At 56.8% G+C, this 16,072-nt stretch overlaps 2 protein-coding genes across 2 annotated transcripts in view; both read left to right on the forward strand.

The window, feature by feature from the left end:
* Positions 1–10,524, forward strand: part of SLC25A33 (solute carrier family 25 member 33) — a 64,451-nt gene extending 53,927 nt beyond the window's left edge. The window contains exon 6 of the transcript XR_009246834.1: positions 10,506–10,524. The gene's annotated coding sequence lies outside the window, so the exon portion shown is untranslated. The remainder of the gene's footprint in view (positions 1–10,505) is intronic.
* Positions 1–16,072, forward strand: part of PIK3CD (phosphatidylinositol-4,5-bisphosphate 3-kinase catalytic subunit delta) — a 40,360-nt gene that overhangs the window by 4,138 nt on the left and 20,150 nt on the right. Inside the window, exon 2 of the mRNA XM_058674832.1 lies at positions 14,271–14,386. The gene's annotated coding sequence lies outside the window, so the exon portion shown is untranslated. The remainder of the gene's footprint in view (positions 1–14,270; positions 14,387–16,072) is intronic.

Raw genomic sequence — 16,072 nt, forward strand, 5'->3', positions numbered from 1 at the left:
GGGCCTCAACACCTCAGACCATCCTCCACCACTTTCCAGGAGTGTTAGCAGGGAGCTGAATGGGAAGTGGAGTAGCCAGGACTTGAACTGGCGCCCACATGGGATGCTGGCCTTGTAGGTGGTGGCTTTATTCACTAGAGGAAACCTCTGATCTCAACATGGTGACTGTCCTTGATTTTTTATATGTGCATTTTAATTTTATATATGTATTTCAATAGCTGTCATTAGTAAACACGTGCTTTTTAAAATCTCCATGTTCATGTTTTAATTGTAGTGAAAAATACAGAATTTAAAATCTGCCATTTTCACCATGCTGAAATGTGCTTTTTGGTGCACACTGTCCTGCAGCCATCACCACCAGCCATTGCCAGCAAGGTTTTTTTTCACTTTGCAAAACTGAAATTTTCTCCATTCACACCCGCTCCCCCTTCCTGTCTGCTCCCAGCCCTGGCAACCTCTGTTGTTTGATTCTAATTTGACACATGCAGGTACCTCGTGTAAGTAGAACACTACCTTATGCTTGTCCTCTTAAAATGGGCTTTTTTCTTCTTCTTTTAACATTTATTTCTCTTATTTTTCATGCACTTGAAAGGTAGAGCTAGAGTGAGAGAGAGTTCATGTGCCCACTGATTCCCTCCCCAAGTGCCCACAGTAGCCAGGGCCCGGAACTCTGTCGAGTCTCCCATGGGCATGGCCGGGATGCAAGCATTTGCTCCATCATCTGCTACCTTCCGGGTTACATTAGCAGGAAGCTGGATGGGAGGTGGAATAGCCAGGACTTGAACCAACACTCTGATGGGAAACCCAGGTATCCCAAGCTGCGCCACAATGCCTGGCACATTTCATGTGACTTGTTGTCTTTTTTTTTTTTTTTAGATTTATTTATTTTTATTGGAAAGTCAGAGATTTACAGAGAGGAGGAGAGGCAGAGAGGAAGACCTTCCATCCAATGATTCACTTCCCAAGTGAGCGCAACAGCCGGAGCTGTGCTGATCCGAAGCCAGGAGCCAGGAGCCTCCTCTGGGATTCCCATGCGGGTGCAGGGTCCCAAGGCTTTGGGCTGTCCTCGACTGCTTTCGCAGACCACAAGTAGGGAGCTGGATGGGAAGCGGGGTCGCTGGGACTAGAACTGGTGCCCATATGGGATCCTGGCATGTTCAAGGCAAGGACTTTAGCCGCTAGGCCACCGCCAGGCCCGCTTGTCTTAAAGAGCCATCCATGCTGTAGTGTGTGCTGGAGTGTCCTTCCTCTTTAAGGCCATACATTCACCTCTGTGTGTGTGGAGACCATGTCTTGCTAGTTCATCTGTCTATGGGCGCTGGGACTCCTCCCGCTTTTGGCTGCTCTGGCTTGCCCTGCAGCAAACGGGACGCGCAGACACCTGCCTGGTCCCTGCTGTCTATTCTCACAGGTGTTTGTCCAGACACCAAGTTGCTGGACCACACGGTAGTTTTGCATTCGGAGTTTTGAGGAGGTAGACGCGGGCCATTGTAGTCGCTCCTGTTCACACCCCATCGTCTCACTGGCAGTGACATATTGCATGGCAAGTTGTAATGATCCCAAGGCAGGATCACATGCCTCAGCCATCCTCTGTGTAGACGTATTAATGTTGCTTCCAGACCACCACCTCCAGCCCCCTAATGTACTGCGAGCAGAAGTAGGCTCTGGGCCTGGAGGGAGGAAGCTGGTTGGGGTCGCCGTGTCTCATGTCGGAGAGCTCAATCCCAGATTCCTGGGTGGCAGCCGAAGCAGATTCCTGGAGTGAGTTCCCAGCTCCCAACTTTGGCTTGGGGAAAAAAAAAAAAAAGACTTGTATTGATGCCCTTCCCCAGGTGTGGGGATTACTGTACTGTGTCAAGGACATTGACCATGGATGTGGCTCTTGAAGGTCAATGATTTGCTAAGAAGACTGAACTCGGGCCTGGCTAGATCCTCACCTTGTATCCATCGGGACCCCATATGGGCGCTGGTTCATGTCCCAGCTGCTCCACTTCCCATCTAGTTCCCTGCTTCCTGTGACCTGGGAAAGCAATCCAAGGTGACCCAAAGCCTTCGGACCCTGCACCTATGTGGGAGACCTGGAAGAAGCTCCTGGCATTGGATCGGCTCAGCTCCAACTGTTGTGGCCACTTGGGGAGTGAATCAGCAGACAGAGGACCTTTCTCTTTGTGTCTCCTCTCTGTATATCTGCCTTTCCAGTTAATATACATATATCCTCACTGTGTTTCTTTTCTTGCCTGCGAGGCTGGCTGCCTTTCTGGCTGCTAGCTGGATGCAGAGCCATGGGCCCTGCAGCACTGCAAGCTTGAACCCTGGTGCTGGGTGCACACACAGACCCCAGGAGTCTGCCCACCTGTGACTGGCAGAGGTTGCCTGCTTCTCTGGCCGTACCTGTTCTCATGTGTCAGTGGAGCCCGTGGAATCCCTGCCTGGTCCGTCTGAATGGCTGAATGAGCTGAGTTGGGCAATGAACATGGCTAAGGGCTGAGACTCAGGGAACCTTGGCTGTTTTTAACCACTAGTCTAATGTCAGGTTACAAGGTTTCCATTCACCCTCAACATTCATCTTGTTTAATTTTCAGAGATTTTTACAAGGTATTTACAAATTTCATCTGAAAGGGACGGAGAGAATGAGAGACAGAAGGACAGATAACTGTTCTCTCACTGCTCAGAGGCCCGCAGTAGCTGGGGCTGAGCGAGGCTAAGGCTGGGAGCCCAGAATGCCAGCCAGGCCTCCTCTGTGGGTGGCAGGTCCCCAAGGTCTTGGGCCTTTGCTGCGGCTTCCCAGGGCGCACACCTGCTGGGATTTGGGAGCCAGGCACTGTGGCGGGTGATGCACCTGTTGCTCGTCTGGACCACTGTGCTGAACTCCTGCCCTTCCTTCTGCCTCAACACGGAGAACTCGTCTACACTCAAGCCACAGGGACTGGGTGACCCACAGGGAGGGGATTTGCCTCCACAGAAGCAGGGGGTCCTAAAAGAGGAGCTGGCACTGGCTCTTGGTCCCATGGACCCTGAGGGGCTGTGGGGTTGGATGTGGGAATGAGCCTGCAGGAACAAGCGAGTGTTCCAGTGACTCTGACGTCACTGCGCAGTGCAGGTGGGACTTGCAGCCGCAGCAGGTGTATCTCCAGGGCTGGGAGACCCCTCCGGTTCCTTTGCTCCCTTTGTCATTTGGAAACTGGGGTTTGCAGACTTGTTGATGGTTTTCTGAGTGCCAAACTCGTCCTGGTGAGTGGTGTGTCCCTTCATGTGGTCAGAGAAACTGCAGCAGCCTGGGGGAAATTGCTGAGGGAACAACTTAGGGCTTGGGCATGGACTGGGGGCCCGGGACGCCTGCTGCTCTCGAAGCCCCTTGTTCCATCCCCGTGGACCCCAGGCAGCGCCGAGTAAGGGTCCAGGATGTGTTGCACGCATGGGTTTTCCTTAGCATCGCCCGCTGGCCACTGAGCAGGAAGTTCACACAGCCAGGATCCGTGTCTTGAAGCAGTGGCTTGGTGAGAAAGTTCCTCTGGGGGAAAAACACCAAAAACCCCAGCTTTTCCCCTTTCCCGCCCTTCTGAGACGATTCCAGTACTCACGTTTCTCGTGTTTCAGAGCCAGCGAGAGGATGACCTCAAAGAGCACACTCCCCATTTCTGAGCACCCCCCTCAGTCCAGGAACCGAATCCCTGGGGCGTCTGAAGGTGTGGCCTGCGTTCAGGTTCAGCGCAGTGCGTTCCATGCGCGGTCATGTCTGAAGCTGTGTGTGGCTTTGTGTTTGTGACAGGACAGGGATTGGGGTGGAGGGGGAGCAGTTGTGTTCGTGTCACAGCGAAGAGCGTGGCCTGCCAACGAGGATGTGTGCATCCCACGGCACAGCTCTGGCTCCCGGCTCCTGGCTCCAGCTGCTGACACACGCTGCAGCGGTGGCCCAGGCGTGGAGGTGCTGGCTCCAGCCTGGCCGCCACCTCGGCCGTAGTGAGCTTCAGGAATGAAGCAGCACTCAGAGCCCTGGGTCTCACTATCTCCGTTTCTTACTGTCTCTCTGATCTCACACACACACCCCCTCTGGTGCCCTGGCACTAACCTGCAGGTGCCCTGGAGGATGGTGTAAACCTCTGGTTCTCACCTGAGCTATCTTTTCTCTGGGCTGTTGGGATGCTCAGAGAGTGAGCGACCTGTCGTAGGTGCTGGGCACTCCAGACGTTGCAGCGTCCTTTTTTTTTTTTAGATTTATTATTATTTTTTTTTTTGTTAAATATTTATTTATTTTTATTACAAAGTCAGATATACAGAGAGGAGGAGAGACAGAGAGGAAGATCTTCCATCCGATGATTCACTCCCCAAGTGAGCGCAACGGCCGGTGCTGCGCCGATCCGAAGCTGGGGACAAGGCACCTCCTCCAGGTCTCCCACACGGGTGCAGGGTCCCAAGGCTTTGAGCCGTCCTCGACTGCTTTCCCAGGCCACAAGCAGGGAGCTGGATGGGAAGTGGAGCTGCTGGGGTTAGAACCTGCGTTCATATGGGATGCTGGCATGTGCAAGGCGAGGACTTTAGCCGCTAGGCCACGCCGCCAGGCCCAGATTTATTTATTTTTATTGGAAAGTCAGATATACAGAGAGGAGGAAAGACAGAGAGGAAGCTCTTTTGTCCAATGATTCACTTCCCAAGCGGTTGCAATGGCCAGAGCTGAGCCGATCCAAAGCCAGGAGCCAGGAGCTTCCTCCAGGTCTCCCATGCGGGTGCAGGGTCCAAAGGCTTTGGGCTGACTTCAACTGCTTTCTCAGGCCACAAGCAGGGAGCTGGATGGGAAGTGGGGCTGCCAGGACATGAACTGGTGCCCATATGAGATCCTGGTGTGTGTAAGACGAGGACTTCAGCTGCTAGGCTACCGCACTGGGCCCAACGTTGCGGTGTTTTGCCCTTGGGTGCGTGCCTCTTAGAGGCCCATACTGGGGAGACGATGATTTTTTTAAGACATATTTTTTATTTTTATTGCAATGTCAAATATACATAGAGGAGGAGAGACAGAGAGGAAGATCTTTCATCCATTGATTCACTCCCCAAGTGGCTACAACAGTTGGAGCTGTGCTGACCCTAAGTCAGGAGTCAGGAGCTTCTTCCGTATCTCCCATGCGGGTGCAGGGTCCCAAGGCTTTGGGCCGTCCTCAACTGCTCTCCTAGGCCACAAGCAGGGAGCTGGATGGGAAGCAGGGCTGCCGGGATTAGAACCAGTGCCCATGTGGGATCCCAGTGTGTTCAAGGCTAGGACTTCAGCTGCTAGGCTACCACACCAGGCCCGGGAGCCGATGATTTTAAGTGGCAGGCACACACCACGTGTGTGGTGTAGGTTTGCTCTGTTCTGTTGCCTCTGCACAGATGACTCACGTGGAAGGGGTGGAATGTGGGTGAGTAAGTACTTGCCACTTCGCAGTAACAGTGAGAAGTGCTGGGGCAGGTGCTTGGCCTGGCTGCTGCGATGCCTAAGTACTGTACAGGAGTGGCTGAGTTTGAGTCCCGGAGCCCAGATTCCTGCTGAAGAGGCCGCGGGTGAGTGCTCAGGTGCTTGGGTCCCTGCACCCACGTGGGGGACTCAGGGGCGGTTTTCGGCTTCCGGCTTGAGCGCTGGCTCTTGAGGGCACTTGGAAAGGGAACCTGTGGTTGGAAGCCCTTTCTGCTGCTTTGTCTGTCTCTCATTGTCTCTGCCTCTCAAGTGAATATTTTATTATTATTATTATAGTAATTGCAGCAGTAGCCTTAACTATTACAGGCCTTTCTGCTCCGGCTTTCCCAGCCACTGCTCCAGTCGGAGGAGATGGGCTGTGCTGTCCAGCCTGCAGTGGCCCAGCCCAGCCATGACCTTGCTTTGAAGTCTCACGCTCTATTTTGAATTTCATGCTCTGCTCCGGGCTGCTGCATGTTTATTTTACTGTGAAAAACAGCTCCCCTCCCCTTCCCCCTCCCAAGGTTGGTGCTCTGGGAAATGTCTGTGTTTTTTTCCCATGGCTTCTGCTACTCCCAGCCCAGTGACTCCAGCCTTATTTCAAAAAATGCAGATTCGCACAAACTTACAGAATGAACAAATAAATGTGATAAGAAGAGCCCTTTAGCCCAGGTTTCTGTGGGTAAAGAACAAGGAAAATGCCTAGGCTGCGAACTAAGCCTTTGACCTTGACCTGAAGCCTAGCAGTGTCCCTGCTTCCCTGCTCTGTTGACATGCAGCCAAGGGCTCTCGTTGGAGCAGGTGTGTCCTCGGGCACTGTACACCAGCACGCTATCACTCTCTATCCAATGTCTTTTTTAAAAAAAGATTTATTTATTATAAAGGGAGATATACAGAGAGAAGGACATAAAGTTCTTCTGCCCACTGCTTCACTCCCCCCAGTGGCCACAATGGCCAGAGTTGAGCTGAGCTGAAGCCAGGAGCCAGGAACTTCCTCCAGGTCTCCCACACAGGTGCAGAGTCCCAAGGCTTTGGGCTGTCCTTGGCTGCTTTCCCAGGCCACAAGCAGAGAGCTGGATGGGAAGTGGAGCTGCCGGGATTAGAACCGGCGCCCATATGGGATCCTGGCGTGTGCAAGACGAGGATTGAGCCATCATGCCAGGCAAGCTGTCTTTTTTAATTGCTGCCAATTAAAAAAATTAATTTGCCTCACCTGGTCAAATTTGATGATACATTGGCTTTAGGACTTGCCTTGGTTGGGTTCCTGAGGTATTCGGCTTTGATGTAACGGTCACCGGCCTTTTTTCTCACGCTCACATCCTGTCTGTGTGAGAACTGTACGATGTCGTAGGAGGCAGCAGACAGGCACTGATGCAGCCCCACGGGGCCGGGCCTGACCCCTGGCACCTGCCGTGCCGGCCCCGTGGGGCTGCTGTTGACACAGCAGGTCAAGAGGTTTGCAGGGGGCACCAGTCACCCCCCAGAGCTCCTTCCTGGACACTCAGAGCCCACTCCGGGGACAGGGAGTCTTTCTCCCATGGTGGGTGGGTCCTGTACTGAGTTGACTCACCCGTTTCCTCTCCTAGTTATAGTCATAGCTGCTGGCAACACTCCCTGAGGATGGGGTCTGAGCACCTGGAAAACATGAAAGCTGCTATGAAATACAGCACCATATAAAAGTTTGTGAACACATACACTTAAATGACAGGTTGTTTTATTCTTTTTTTTTTATTTATTTGAAAGGCAGGTTTACATAGAGCAGGCAAAACAGAGAAAAATCTTCCATCTGCTGGCTCCCCCTACACATACATACATTGGCTGCAACGATCAGAGCCGGGCCAGTGTGAAGCCAGTAGCCAGGAGCTTTTTTTGGGTCTCCATGTGGATGCAGGGTCCCAAGGGCTCACACCACCATCCTCCACCACTTTTCCAGGCCATAAGTAGGGAGCTGGATTGCAAATGGAGCATCTGGGACATGAACCAGCGCCCACATGAGATGTCGCCACTTGGAGGTAGAGGATTAGCCCGTTACTCTACCACCGCACCAGCCCCAACAGATATATTTTGCTGCAAACAAAATGTCTGGAATCCATTCAAAGTGTTTGCATAACGCACATCCCTGGGAACTCTTTGGGAATCCCTCATACATACAGATGGATTTGGGCGCTGCAATAAACAGCTCTTTTAATTCCCAATCCAAGGACTTTTTGAAGTGCCCTGTATGAAAGCAATTCTTTTTCGTGATGCCCCATGTGATCAGTCAGTCCTGCTGTGATGCCCACTGGACAGCTGGGAGACCAGGATGCAGAGAGCGCCCCTCGGCCCTGCACGGTGCTGCCTTCTGGGAAGGGAAGTGCTTAGCTGCAGCTGGAGAGATCTTCGGAGCGCCACCCCCTCCTTCCCTCTGTATCCCCCCCCACACCAGGACATAGTCGGGCTCCTGGGCGATGTCCCTGTTCTTCAAGGTCGCAGGTGGGGTTGGCTGCCCGACTCTTGATTCTGTTCAGTGGGTGGCCAGGAGCATGTGGCTTCAGTTCCCCAGCCCTCCCCTGGTCTGGCTGGGTGGAGAAGCAGGGCCAAGCCTCTCACTGGCCTCCTTGCCCAGTTTACGAAGGCTCAGGGGGGCGGGGAGTTGACCTGGCAGTCTTGGGTGAGCAGGTGGCACATCCAGCCCATTTGCATTGGCCTGAGAGAGGTTGTGTGGCAGAGTGGTAGGCACAGGCTCCGGAGTTAATTTAACTCCAAACCTTGCCTGTTCCAGCTTGCTCGCTCTCTTTCTCTGTCCCTCTCTCTCCCTCTTTCTTTTGCTCTCTCTCTCTCTCTCTCTGCAGGTATAACCTCCTGTGGCTGGTAACCAGAAAAGCCAGTCTGAGGCCCTGGCACGAAGCATCCTTGAGAAAACTGACATTAGGCCTCAGGGGTGGGGCTGCCTGTGGCACCAAGGGCAGATGTCATCTGTGGTCTTGTTGGGGTCAAGGTCTGAGCTGATCCCCAAGGCCGAAGTGGCCGTGGGGACCTGCTCTGAGAAAGGAAGGAGGTGGCTTGGGGGCCTGCCTAGAAGTGGCTGGAGTGTCCAATGCACCTTGTCCCCAGGGCCCTCCTCCCTTCAGCCCTCACACGCCGCCAGCAGAGCTGGGGTCTCCGGGGTCGTGGCCATGTGAGCCAGCCTCCAGGTGGGGAGGGAGGACAAGGGCAGCTGCTGGACAGAGCCCAGGAGGACAGGGGACCTGCCCTTGAGCTGAGTCCCACATCCATCTCATCCCTGAAGGGGAGGGAAGTCAGGCCAGGAGAGGGGAGCTGAGGTTCAGGCTCAGAAGACAGGAACTGCCTGGGGGTCCTGAGACGGGGTGGCCGTGTCTCATGGGAACAGCGACTGAGTGTTCAGTGTAGACTGGTGTGTGCTCCGTGTCTCACGAAGGTATGTGTGCCCACGTGACCTTTGTTATTCAGACAGGTAAGTGAGAATATATCTCTGAAATACAGATTTACCCAAAGAGGAAAAATGTCTACCGCCTTGAGATCGGCACGTTGGCTCCACTGGCTAATCCTCCACCTCCAAGTGCTGGCATCCCATGTGGGTGCCGGTTCATATCCTGGTTGCTCCACTTCCCAGCTAGCTCCCTGCTTATGACCTGGGAAAGCAGTGGAGGATGGCCCAAAGCCTTGGGACCCTGCACCCGTGTGGGAGACCTGGAGGAAGCTTCTGGTTTCTGGTTTTGGGTCGGCTTGCCTCTAGCCATTGCAGCCATTGCAGTGAACCAACAGATGGAAGATCTTTCTCCTCTCTCTGTAAATCTGCCTTTCCAATGAAAATAAACTTTTTTTTTAATCACCAGCTGCCTACCTTAAAGTCCCAGAGAGTCCCAACCCTTTTACCATTATTTTTTTCAAAGCATTTCTGTTGGTTTGAAAGGAAGAGAGAGAGATTTCTCTCATTTGCTGGCTTACTCCCCAAATAGCCTCAACGCCCAGGGCTGGAGCAGGTTGAAGCCAGAAGCCTCACTCCACCCAGGCCTCCCATGTGGGTGGCTGGGGCCCAGGGACCAGGAAGCTGGCATCAGAAGGAGAGCTGGGACTTGAACCCACGCACTGTGATAGGGAGGTTTCTTGGGCAGAATTGGTTCATGGACAGCAGGTCGGCCTGGCCTTCAGGCAGCCACAAATCCCTGTTTTGTGTCTCTGCATTCGGGATCCTGGCTGGGACATGGGGAGTCTCCTGGAGAGACAGTGAGGGGGTACAGTGCTGGCGTGTAGATGGCAGGGTGTAAGTGGGGGCAGATGGCTGGAGACCTGCTAGGAGAGAGAAGCTGTTCAAAGCTGCCTTTGGCAAAGTGAGTGGGGCTGGAACTTCGCACACGCCCCCTTACACACAGCCTGCTTATCTCTGACGGGTTTTTAAAATATTTGTTTTTGAAATGCAGTGCAGCACAGAGATCCATCTGTTATTCCTGGAACGTTTGCATCAGCCAGGGCTGGGTCACACTGAAATCAGAGCCTGGCGCTCCACCCTGGTCTCCCGCATGGCTGACAGTGGCCCAAGTACGGGCACTTTCTGCTGCTCTTCCAGGAGCATTCGCAGGAAGTGAGATCAGAAGTAGAGTAGCTTAGACCGGAATCAGCAATCCAGTACGGGATGTTGATACTGTAGATGGTGGCTTAACCTGCTGTGCCCCTGCAACAGCCCCTTCTTGATTTTACTGTCTCATTCACAAATCGCTCCAAATGTGGCCGTTGGGACAACGGGAAGCTCCTGCCTCACGGTTTCCAGGCTTCAGGAATCTAAGAGGGGCCCATCTGGATACTTCTGACCCAGGCTGTCTCCCTGGGGTGTGGTCAGGCTGCTAGCTGAGGCTGCAGGTGCCTGGGGCTGGGCTAGCTCAGCTCCTCTCCACGGCGCAGCTCCAGGGCCCTTACACATGGCTGTCGCTTTGGCCCAGAGCTAAAGAGCAAGAACCCAGGGCAGATGCTCAAACCTCAGTGTGACGGGGACAACACCAACCCGCTCCCAGTTACTCAGGGTGAACCTTGCTGTGGGACTCACGCCACACCGATTGCCGTCGTCTTGGATCATCTATTAAAGGTATAGGATGTCTGAGACTCCATGTCCTCTCAGAAGGAAGGACCCCATACTTGATCCGGCCCCTAGGACTCGGTGGCAGGGAGGGGTGTGGCCTGGCCCCCCACACCCCAAGCTCTGGGGAGATTAGGACACGCATCCACGGGCAGGTCCAGCTCCTGCCCTCCTCTGGGAGACTCGTGGAGCCATCCTCCAGCGCCTGTTCCCTGTGGACGCACACTCCTGCCCAGGGTCACAGCCTCCACACGCCTGGAGAAGGCAGGCTTCCCATCTCAGCTGGGAGAATTGTCACAGAAGGTAGGCGGTGTCGGGCTCCGATGAGCTCTGTAACTACAGATGAGCCACTTTCTGTGCTAACTGGGGTGAGCGTCTCAGAGGATCGGGAGCTCCTGAGGGCAACCAGAGAGCAGCGCCCTCCTGTAATTAGGCTCTCCTCCTTGCACGTTGAGAATAAAAATATCAAGGGGACAAAACAGAGGCAGCGCAGGACGCATCCCCTTTGACAGGGCCGCTTTCCGGAATGCTCCTGTTTGCCACGACACAGCGTCCTCTTGTGCTGCTGCACCGCCTTGTGGCTTCCCAGTCCTCACTGACCCCATACCAATGCTCAATGCAGTCTCAATGGGAAGAGGAAAGTGGCCGGGGCTGGGTGCAGGTGGGCAGCCAGGGGAGCTGGGCGTGTCCAGAGAGGCAGTGGGATCCTGTGACCACGCCTCCTCCAGGGCTCTTGGGATGGAGCCAGCCACCAGGGAGCTAGTGGTCAGGGCATGTCAGTCTGCAGAAGTTAACACAAGAGCCTTGGGATGGATTAGTTCTCTGCTTACTGATTTGTCAGAAGGTGAAATTCACCATGGAAACCCTGAGTTGGTGGCCCCAGTCTCCCCTGGCTTCAGGGAGGACTTGAGAAATCAGGAGGTTGAGTTCTGCCTTGGACCCACCCCCCGATTGCTCCTACACCACCCCCTCACCGTGTTCTAGAGAGGCCAGGGCCTGGCACACCACCACTCCCCCGCCCCGCTGGAGCCCCAAGCCAAGTCTTTGAGTTCCATTGCTAAGTGGGACCTTGTGTTTGAGCTTGATTCTGACTCAGGAAGTGGTGAGGGAGACAAGGGGGCGTCTCCAGGCTAGGGACCATGGCAGGCCCTGGCTGGTGAGGAAGAAGGCCCCCATGGTGGGGGAAGGGGCCCCCTATAAAGTCAGGGGCTGCTAAGGATACCAGTCCTCCGTGCCCAGGGCGGCTGGCACAGGACTCCTAACTTCTTCAGCTTATCCAAGGGGTGTGTGTGTGGATTTCTCGTGAGAACCCCTCCCCCACCTCTGTCCCCCTGCCCACAGGGTAGGGACGGCCTGTTGGCTGAGTCTGGCCTGCAGCGCCATCAGAAGTTTCCTGCCATACTGCGACCCCACCGCGGGCTCCCTGGGGACCTCACGCGGCCGTAGAGCACCCCCTTTCGCCCCTCCCAAGTCAGGCTCCCCTTCCCCAGAGATTGCCCCAGGCCTGGTGGGTGTATGGAGTGCACATGGAGCTCTGGCCTGTGCCGCTTACCTGACGGAGCCTGCACGCATGCGTGTTTCCGAGCACCTGTCCACTCATGTGCGACATCTAAGGATGCCTAGGTGGCCCTGCCACCCTCTCAGGTCTCTCTTCCTGGGGTGCCTCGGGCACTGGGACCCCGTCCAGGCTGCTGGATGCTGGGGCAGGCACAGGCCGCCCTTGAGGACAGGGCAAGTCCCTGACCAGGGCTGCGGCCTTGGCCCTCTCCTGGAGCAGCAGCCTCCTGGGGAGCCTGCCTTGGGCCCCACCCGCAGCATTAGGGCCACGGAGGAGTGATCAAGTCACTCCCCCACCCTGGGGGCAGGCAGCCTTCTTCCTCCGCAGCCAAGGGCATGCAAGGGCCTTTCAGGACCCAAAGGACACGGGTTCGGTGCCGGCCCCCATAGACCCTGGGTGCTGACAGTGCGGGCGAGGGGCTGACCGGTGCGTGGTCTGCAGAGAGCGCGTGCGGGGCAGGAGCACGGGTTCCTCCAGGGAGAACATGGCCCAGCCCCCCTCCCACCCCCGCCAGCAGGGAGAGCTGCAGGAAACGGGAGTCCCCATTCCAGCGGGGAGACCCGCGTGGTCACTGCGGGTCTCTAAGCGCGCGCGCAGCTCGCTGTCAGCAGCGGGCCTGACCGGCGGAGCGGCCAGGTCCTGCCCCAGCTGGGCGAGGAAGGGCCCGATCGGGGCTCCGGGGCTGGGGGACCTGCCGGGCTCCGCGGACGATGGGCGCTGGCTCGCCAGGCAGGCCACCTCGGAGGAACCGGCCGCGCCCCGGCCTCGGGGCGAGCGCTGCGGGGGCCGGGGAGGATGTGCAGCGTCTCCAGGGCGCGGCGCGCCTGCGAGCGCTCGGCCGCTTCGCCTGGCTGCGCCTGTGAGAATTTGCCGACGGTGCCCGCGCGCGGCTGGCCCCGGGCCTGTCCGCGCCGCCCGGCGTCCCCGGCCCCGCCCCGGGCCGCGCCCCTGCGCCGATGCCCGGGTGTCCGGCACCCTCCGTCCCGAGCCGGCTCCGCGCCGCCGCCCGCAGGCCGGCGCCCTCGGGTCACTCCGGGATCCGCGCGCCGCGTCCCCTGGGCAACCGTCTCCAGGGAGACCGGGCCCCGCCCCCGGCACCGGCACTCGGTACGAAGTCCACCTGTGCGGGCCGTCCGCCCCGCCCCAGCGCTGGGCTTTGTCCACCCGGGCGGGACGCGCAGGGGTCGGCCGAGGCGGTGGCGGGTGCAGGGCGGCGGGGGCGGCGGGGATCGCTGGGGGCTGGCCGTGCCACGCCGCTCCCTCTCCCCATCTGAGTGCATCCTTTTGTGCCCGCGACGGCGATGGGGAACCCACCGGTGGTCGGAGCTGCCCCAGGCTCTCCGCGAGCTCCGGAGCAGCTGTTTCCCCCGGGGTCCCGGCCGAGCGTCCCCGCGCATCCCCGGGGGCGCTCCCTGTGGAGCTCTGTCCGGCTCGGCGGATCCTGACCCGGATTCCGGAGGACGCGCTCACCACCCGCCTCCCGGCGCTGTCACGCCTTTCGCTTTGTCCGCCCTGTTTGGAAAGCGCTTTCGCTGGAGTCCGGTCTCCCAGCGGCTGCTAGGGACTTTGGGGGTCCGCAGCGGGAGTTGGGGCATCGTTATCCCTGGGCGCCTGGACCCTCGGGCCGCCCGGGAAGTCACCCCCTCCTTCCAGGGTTGGAGTGGGCTGCCAGGTGGGCGCCGACTGGGGCCTTGAACGTTGTGTTCCTGGAGCGCGCACCTCCTCTAGCGCCTCCCGGGCCGCTGTCCTTCCTCTCCCAGAGAAGCCCTTGCCAGCCCAGCTAGTGGGTTCCAGAGGAGACCCCTCTCCAAGGTCGAGGTGGCCATGCCCAGCGCCTAGGGAAGGGAGAAGAGCAGGTCTGCCCCACTCGTGCACTCTGCTGGATCAGATCCTGGGGCTGCAGCGGAGAGGTGCGGCCCGACTTGGGACCTTGCTGTTTGTTTAATTGGTTTTGGACAAACAAGCTCTCAAGTTTGTGAACTGCTTTTGCTGCCACGAAAAGGAACCAGAACCCGGACCAGGCTCGGCACAATCCGTGTGCTTTCTAGTCACCTGTGCGTGTCATGCCACCACAGGTGCTGCTGGGATGGGCTCCACGCCTGGAAGGAAGAGGCAGGTGGCATCGTGACCCATGGTAGGAGGGCCTATGGGCAGCACGCAGGCCTTTTGAGGGTCACTCGTTGTAAAACATTTTCTCCCTTTTCCTTTTTTTCCAGATGGATAAGGAGCTCAGAGGCAGGTGAGGGCAGGGCTGCCACTAGCCCTGAACCCTCCCTCCCCCGCCAGGCAGAGGGGCCTTTCCCAGGGGTCTGTCTTGCACCATCCCTGAGAGGTAGGTGGAGGGAAGGGGGCAGGTGCTGCGGGAGGAGGAGGAGGTGGTTTGTGGGTGGGCTGAGTTCCCCCCTAGGCCCGCCCTTGGTCTGCAGGCTGGGTAGGTCTTACCTGAAGAAGGAACCTGACCCAAATCAGGATGGGAGGGTGTGGGACATGACCCTGACCCAGGCCGCAGCTTCCCAGGGGAGGGAAAAACATGCAGTGCTGAGCCCCTTTTCCAGCACTTGGCACCTGCCATGCTGTGGGCCGGGGCTGGCCCGTGTCCTCCAGGAGAGTTGTGTGACTTGGTGCTGCCTCCCATGAGGTCCCGAGGTTGGAAGCAGGCTGGGGGCAGGTGCAGTCCCTGTACCTGACCCAGAATGCTCTGACCAGCCCACAGGACATCAGCTTGGGAGCTGTCTGCTTCTGTCACTGTGTGGATGGGCAGGCTGGTGCCCTAGCCGAGCACCCCTGTGCAGGCACTCAAAGGTCCTGGGGCAGCCAGCTGTGGCTGTCCTGTGCGTCCCCTTGAGAATGATGCGAGCACTCAGCATGTTCTCTGTACACTCAGAACCCTGTGTGTAAGCAGCTGCCGGCACTGCTATGGGGAGAGGGGCTGGGTGAGGGCAAGGGGCCATCCTGAGGCTGAGCTCCATCAGAACCTTCCGGACATCTCTGTTGCTTGTGAATGTCTTTAAATAAATAAATAGACTAGCCTGAATCTGGACCTAGCCAGCAAGTACCAGCAGAGCCACTGGTAGTCCTGACTAGCCTAGAATTCCCGCTCAGTGCTGCACACATCTGCTGCTGGCTGGGGAAGCCCAGGCCCCTACCGGGGAGTGGGCAGGACCATCCTGGGGAAGCAGAGCAACTTCTTAATGTCTGCTTGAGCTGTTTCCATCAGCAGGCCAAAGCCTCAGACATAAAAGAAACCATTTTCCAGTTTTGTTTTTTTTTTTTAAAGCAGAGATATACAGAGACAATTTTCTCCCCAAATGCCTGCAACAGCTGGGACTGACACAGACTGGAGCCAGGAACCTGGAGCTCCATCTGGGTCACCTGGGTGGGTGGCAGGGACCCAACAACTCAAACCATGAAAAGCCACCTCTCATGGTGTGCAGTTGTCGGAAGGGAACTGGCTTGGACAGGGCACACGGATATCCCGGGTGGCTGCGCTGCTGCCCCACAACCTCCCGAAGATGCATGTTCGTGATCCCGGCATGATGGCTCAGTGGCTAAATCCTCACCTGGCAAGTGCCAGGACCCCAGATGGGTGCCAGTTCGTATCCCGCCTGCACCACTTCCCATCCAGCTCCCTACTTGTGACCTGGGAAGGCAGTAGAGTACGGCCCAGAGCCTTGGGATCCTGCACCCATGTGGGAGACCCGGAAGAAGCTCTTAGCTCCTGGCTTCGGATCAGCTCAGTTCTGGCCATTGTAGCCATTTGGGGAGTGAATCAGTGGCTGGAATATGATTTTTTTCTGTCTCTCCTTCTCTCCATAAATCTAATCTCCCTTTCCAGTAAAAATAAATCAATCTTTCTTTCTTTTTTTTAAGATGTGTATTTGTTTTCGTTTGATTTTAGGTAAAGAGAGCTATTCATTGCTGGTTCACTACTCAAATGACCCAAGGGCTGTGGCTGGGCTAGGCTGCATCTGGAAGCCAGAAACACGAGTAGGACCGAGCCTTGCTCGTGAGCAGTGCC

This window comes from Ochotona princeps, chromosome 2, assembly GCF_030435755.1.
Source record: "Ochotona princeps isolate mOchPri1 chromosome 2, mOchPri1.hap1, whole genome shotgun sequence".
Taxonomy (NCBI): Eukaryota; Metazoa; Chordata; class Mammalia; order Lagomorpha; family Ochotonidae; genus Ochotona; species Ochotona princeps.